Below are 6,407 nucleotides of genomic sequence, written 5' to 3'. Positions count from 1 at the left end.
CTGCTGTGGCCTGGGAAAGCAGTAGAGGATGGCCCAAGTCCTTGGGCTCCTGGCACTTGCATGGGAGACCTGGAAGAAGCTCCTGGCTCCTGGCTTTGGACCGGTGCAGCTCTGGCCCTTGCAGCCATCTGGGGAGTGAACCAGTGGATGGGAGATCTCTCTCTGCAACTTTGACTTTCAAAAATCTTTTTTTTTTTTTTTTTAGATTTATTTATTTATTTGACAGAGTTACAGAGAGAGAGAAAGGTATTCCTTTCCGTTGGTTCAGCCCCCAAAAGGCCGCTACGGCTGGCGCTGCGCCGATCTGAAGCCAGGAGCCAGGTGCCCCTTCCTGGTCTCCCATGCGGATGCAGGGCCCAAGCACCTGGGCCATCCTCCACTGCCTTCCCGGGCCACAGCAGAGAGCTGGACTGGAAGAGGAGCAACCCAGACTAGAACCCGGTGCCCAAATGGGATGCTGGCGCTGCAGGCGGAGGGTTAACCAAGTGAGCCACGGCGCTGGGCCCATAAATAAATCTTAATAAAATAATCTGTGCAGCATCAGTATCTGTAGACAGACACACGTTGCCCCTGCAGGCTGCGCGCGAGCTGCTCTGCCCTCCTCCCTTGTGAGCCGCCGTCAGCACATCTTGGTTCTGGGGGACAGCGGGTCCACTGCTTCCCTCGAGGGCCTGGCTCACGCCTGCAGCTCTGGCACAGGCTGACCACAGCCATCTGAAGTGGCGCCAGGTCCACCCTTCTCACGCCCCGGTTCTCACCCTGGTCCCTCTCGGCCGCCGGAGCCCGGCTCGCGTGGCGACAGAGCGAGCAGTGCGGACGGGCACGGGAGCCTTGGGTGTCACCTGGCCCATGGTCTCTCTCGTTTAAATTGCGTATTTCCGTGTTATTTGAAAGGCAGAGAGAGACAGAGCTCTCCCATCCACTCGTGCACGCCCCCACCGCGCATCTCCCGCCGCCCCAGGGTGCGCGGTGGCACAAACACGGGCAGGAGCCGAACCCAGGCGCTCGCGTGCGTGATGCGGCCCGCACCTCACTCCCGCCCGGTCCGGCTCAGGAAGCTGACCACAGCGGGCGGCTGGCAGGTGAGCGCTAGGCAGGGGCTGAGGGCAGCGCCCGCGTTCAGGGCGCACTCGCCGCGCTGCGGATCGCTCCGGGGCGGGGCGCTGCGGGTCCGTCCCTGCCTTCTACGCCGTCGTCTGCGGTGACTGGGAGGCGTCCAGCCCCGGCTGGGGCGGAGACGGCGTCTCCCCGGCCACTTCTTTGAGGACATTTTCTCTGACGCAAGGCGCTGGGCAGAGCGGCAGAAAGACGCGGAGCTCGCCGGGTCCCGGGGGTCGCGCCCGGCCCCGCCCCCGAGGCCCCGCCCCCACTGTCAGGCGAGGCCCCGCCCCCCGTCGGGCGGGGCCTGAGGCGGCGCAGGCGCAGTCGGCCCCACCAGCCTCCGACCCGCCGGAGCCCACGTCCTTCCGGGGGCGCGCGCGCCGGTGCGGGTGCGTGCGTGAGCGTGCGCGTCCCCGCCGCCTCTGCCGGTGCTGCTCCCGCGCCCTCTGCTGCCGCCGTCGCCCGAGTCCCCCGCTGAGGAGCGCGTCGGCCGGCGGCCCAGCAGCGCCGCGGAGCGGGAGCCGAGCCGCGAGCCGGCGGGCGGCGGGCGGGCACAGGTGAGTGCGGGGCGGGGGCGAGGGCGAGCGGCCGGCGACGCGGGCGGCGGGGCCGGCGCGCCGCGGCCGGGGCGGCGGCGGCCTGAGGGCCGGGGGCTGGCCGCGGCGCCGCGGGCTCGGGGCGCGGCCGGGGCGGCTCCGGGCCGGGGTCGGGCGCGCCCCGGGGGCCTCACCTGCTCCGCCGCGGTGCCGGCGGCGGCTCCCCCATTGGCCGCGGCGCCGCGCGTGGGGGCGGCGCTCGCGCGTGGGGGCGGGGCCGGGGCGGGGCCGCGCGCGCGCCCCCCGCCCCCCGGGCCGCCCCGCGCTGCAGCCATGACGGCTCGCGGACCCAACTGGCCGGGGCCGCGCAGCCTCCGTGTTGCGACCCGGGACGCGTTCGCGGTGCGACAGAGCGATGCGGCGTCCCTGCGGGGCGGGACAGCCGAGGTCTGCGGCGTCCACGCGGCGCCCGGCGCGGGCCAAAGTTCCCGCGTTGCCTCTGTGCCCAGGGTCAGGCCGGGCTCCTCCTGAACGCCGACGTCCTCAGCTGTCCTGGCTTCGCTGTTTGTGGCGCTGGACACTGCCGCCCCTTGCAGAGTCCCCAGGGCGCTGGACACTGCCCCCCACAGAGTCCCCGGGCGCTGGGTACTGCCCGTCCTTGCAGAGTCCCAGGGCACTGGACACTGTCCCCTCACAGAGTCCCGGGGTGCTGGACACAGCCCCCCACAGAGTCCCCGGGCACTGGACACTGTTCCCTCACAGAATCCTGGGGTGCTGGACACTGCCGCCCCTTTCAGGGTCCCTGGGGCGCTGGACACTGCCCCCCAGAGCCCCCGGGGTGCTGGACACTCACCCTCCTGCATAGTCCTCGGGTGCTGGACACTGCCCCCCTGGAGTCCCTGGGGCACAGGGTACTGCCCCTCCCAGACTCCTCGGGCACTGGACACTGCCTCCCACAGAGTCCCCGGGCACAGGACACTGCCTCCCACAGAGTCCCCGGGCACTGGACACTGCCTCCCACAGAGTCCCCGGACTCTGGACACTGCCCCACACAGAGTCCCCGGGCGCTGGACACTGCCTCCCACAGAGTCCCCGGGCACTGGACACTGCCCCACACAGAGTCCCCGGGCGCTGGACACTGCCCCACACAGAGTCCCCGGGCGCTGGACACTGCCTCCCACAGAGTCCCCGGGCACTGGACACTGCCCCACACAGAGTCCCCGGGCACTGGACACTGCCCCACACAGAGTCCCCGGGCTCTGGACACTGCCCCCCTGGAGTCCCCGGGCGCTGGACACTCCCCCACACAGAGTCCCCGGGCGCTGGACACTGCCTCCCACAGAGTCCCCGGGCGCTGGACACTGCCCCACACAGAGTCCCCGGGCGCTGGATGCTGGCCCCCCGCTCTGAAGAGGTGCAGTGATGGACAGCCCGGGGCAGGCCCCCTGGTTGGAAGCAGGTGGTGTGTGCAGTGGTCCTCCCTGTGGCAGAGCTGCAGGACTCGAGGGGGCCCTGGGGACCCCGTGGGTCTGAGCGGGGTCCCGGCGCCCCCGCCCCACTTCCTGCTCCAGGCCCCCCCACTCCTGTTTCTGCTTGGTTTTCCTGGTGCTCTCTGCCGTGCACTCTCCGTGGAGTGAGGGCCACAGGGGTCTGGGCGGAGAGGACGTCACAGGTGCATGTGTGCACGTGTGTGAGCGTGTGTGTGCTGAGTGTCGTGTGGCCGAGCAGTGTTGCAGGCGCATGCGTGTGCTGGGTGAGTGGGGACAAGGTGTTCAGCAGAGGCTGGGGGAGACGCTGCCCCGTCCCCAGTGGCCGTCGTGAGGGAGTGCAGGGACCCTGGGGAGTGCCTGAGTGGGGCCCCGGGACCCCTGCCCGTCAGTCGGGGCAGGAAGACCACGTGAGACCTCCTCCTAGACCCTTTGAGCATTCAGCCTGTGATTGCTTTGTTTTAATGATTTATTATGTGAAAGCTGGGGAGGCAGGCAGGCAGACGTTTCCCATCCACTGCTCACGCCCCAGATGGTCACAGTGGCTGTGTCTGGCCCAGGCCAAAGCCAGGAGCCAGGAGCTCCACCCTGGTCTTCCATGTGGGTGCAGGGGCCCAAGCACTTGGGTTATCTCATCCTCTGCTTTCCCAGGCCATTAGGAGGGAGCTCCAGCTCGCGCCCATGGCTGCTGGTGTCGCAGGCAGTTGCTTTACCCGCTGCGCCACAGCGCCAGCCCCTGGAATTACTTTGAAGTTAAGATGTTTCAGAAATTGGAGTCCGGAGGTAGGCCGTGTGGCACTGCGGATCAAGTCGTCACACCCCGTGTTGGAGCGCCAGTTCAAGTCCTGCTACTGTGCGTCTGATCCATTCTTGCTAATGCTCCTGGGAGGCACTGGATGGTGGCCCCAAAATCCTGGGGCTCCACCACCCGTGTGGGAGGCCTGGGGGAGCTCCTGGCTCCTGGCTCAGGTCTGGCCCAGCCCTGGCCCAGCCCTGGCTGTTGAGGCGTCTGGGGAGGGAGCCAGTGGAGGGAAGAGCTTCCTCTCTGTCCCTCTGTGAAAAACTGCAACCTGCTGTCGGCCGCGGTGCTCTTAGAGGTGTGTCTTCGTCACCCAGGACGCCTCACCTGGAAACCCTCGGTTCTGGGTTTGATGTCTGGTGCTTGAGAAGGGGGTCACCTGCCTGGCTCTTATTTGTTTACTTTTTACTATTCTGAACGCAGAGTTACAGAGAGAGGGAAATGTACACAGAGAGAGAGGTCTTCCGTCCGTTGGTTCACTCCCTAAAAGGCTGCAAAGGCCAAGGCTTGGCCATTCCAAAGCCAGGAGCCAGGAGCTGGGTGTCCCGCGTGGGTGCCGGGGCCCAAGCACTTGGCCTGTCACGTGCTGCCTTCCCGGGTCATTAGCAGGGAGCTGGGTCAGAAGTGGAGCAGCTGGTCTCCAGCCGGTACCCACGTGGGATGCTGGCATCTCAGGCTGCGGCTTTATCCACCGCGCCACAGCGCCGGCCCCTGCCTGGCTCTTAATTTAGAGAGCTGCGTGAGCTGTCCGCGTGCCCGCAGCCGGGAGCCGTGGTTCTGTGGCAGAGCCGTGAGCAGAGGACTGGAGTCCTTTCCAGAACTTGTGTCACGCCGGCATTGGCTCCGGTGAGTGTGTGTTCTTGTGTTCCCACGGATGGTTCTCTAACGGGTCGGGCCTTGGGCAGGTCCTGGGTGTTTCTGGCCACTTCTGCTCATGAGTCACCTCCCCTCGCTGGTGGAGGCCAGCGGCGCCGTGACCGCGCCACACCAAGGGTCTCATTGGGGTGCTTGTCAGACGTGGAACTGGAGCCCACGCCTCCTGTGGCTGCCACGTCCTGGCCAAGCCCAGGCTGAGGTGTGCAGGAGGGGTCCCGGTGTGCTGGACCCTTCTTTGGGGTCAGGGTGAGGGAGCAGAATCTGGGGTGTGTGGGGACCTGAGCTGCAGGTGTCCTGCAGACGCCCCAGGCCCCGGGCCCGGCTCTGGCTCCAGCGCTGCATCTTGGTCTTGGGAGAGAATCCCGGCTGTCAGTACGGCCTCAGCAGTCTGCCCGCACCCTGCTCCCTGGGAGGTGGGGGAAGTGGGGCCTCTGCCCGCACCCTGCTCCCTGGGAGGTGGGGGAGGTGGGGCCTCTGCCCGCACCCTGCTCCCTGGGAGGTGGGGGAGGTGGGGCCTCTGCCCGCACCCTGCTCCCTGGGAGGTGGGGCCTCTGCCCGCACCCTGCTCCCTGGGAGGTGGGGCCTCTGCCCGCACCCTGCTCCCTGGGAGGTGGGGGAGGTGGGGCCTCTGCCCGCACCCCTGGGAGGTGAGGGAGGAGCCCGCTCCAGGAGGTGATGGGAAGGCAGCTCATCTGCTCCTCGCTGACTAGAAGTGACAGGGACCCCGGGACAGTGGCTGCGGCTTATGTCTGGGTATCGGCTTGAGCTGTCCAGGGACGCTCTGCTGGGCCCCTCGGCCAGTGACTGCCCTGACGAGGATTAGCCGCCTGTCCCTGAGCGGTCGCTCATGGTGCAGCCTGCAGGGCTCGGGGATCAGGTTGCTGACGTCGGCCTGCGGTGTGGCCTCTGTGTCCCCCTGAGTGCGCTGTGCTGATGAATGAGTGAGTTTGCTGGATTCTGGGTGTGATGTTTAGTAGCTGTTTGAGAGATGCAGGGCTTTAGAAATAAAAATTATTCTAAGTTTTGTTTTTGAAAGGCAGAATAAGAGAGAGAAGCAGACCTTCAGGCCACCCCACCGGTCACTCTCTGAATGGCCGAGCTGGGCCAGGCCAGAGCCAGGAGCTTCCTCCGGGTCTCCCATGCTGGCGCAGGGGCCCAAGCCTTTGGGTCGTTAGAGGGAGCTGGATCGGAAGTGGAGCAGCCGGGACTTGAACTGGTGCCTGTGTGGGATGTTGGCGCTGTGTGCCGCCGTGCCAGCCCCTTGTTTGAGAACTTGGCTGACACGGATGTTGCACACTGAGATTGCAGCAGGGAGGTACAGCGGGGCCCCCCCCGAGGGGAGCAGGACTCGGGGTGCAGCTGGGCTTCCCCTCAAGGGAGCAGGACTCGGGGTGCAGCGGGGCCCCCCTGAAGGGAGCAGGGCTCGGGGTGCAGCGGGGCCCCCCAAGGGGAGCAGGGCTCGGGGTGCAGCGGGGCCCCCTGAAGGGAGCAGGGCTCGGGGTGCAGCGGGGCCCCCCTGAAGGGAGCAGGGCTTGGGGTGCAGCGGGGCCCCCCAAGGGGAGCAGGGCTCGGGGTGCAGCGGGGCCCCCTGAAGGGAGCAGGACTCGG

At 67.3% G+C, this 6,407-nt stretch overlaps 1 protein-coding gene across 1 annotated transcript in view; it reads left to right on the top strand.

Moving 5' to 3' along the window:
* The first annotated feature begins 1,465 nt into the window (after nt 1-1,465).
* The window catches only part of DNAJC5 (DnaJ heat shock protein family (Hsp40) member C5), a 28,721-nt gene continuing 23,779 nt past the window's right edge, over nt 1,466-6,407 (top strand). Inside the window, exon 1 of the mRNA XM_070051601.1 lies at nt 1,466-1,658. The gene's annotated coding sequence lies outside the window, so the exon portion shown is untranslated. The remainder of the gene's footprint in view (nt 1,659-6,407) is intronic.

This window comes from Oryctolagus cuniculus, chromosome 11 (genome assembly GCF_964237555.1).
Source record: "Oryctolagus cuniculus chromosome 11, mOryCun1.1, whole genome shotgun sequence".
NCBI classification, from domain to species: domain Eukaryota; kingdom Metazoa; phylum Chordata; class Mammalia; order Lagomorpha; family Leporidae; genus Oryctolagus; species Oryctolagus cuniculus.
The sequence above is the reverse complement of the archived record's forward strand: the minus strand, read 5'-3'. Positions and strand labels throughout refer to the sequence as shown.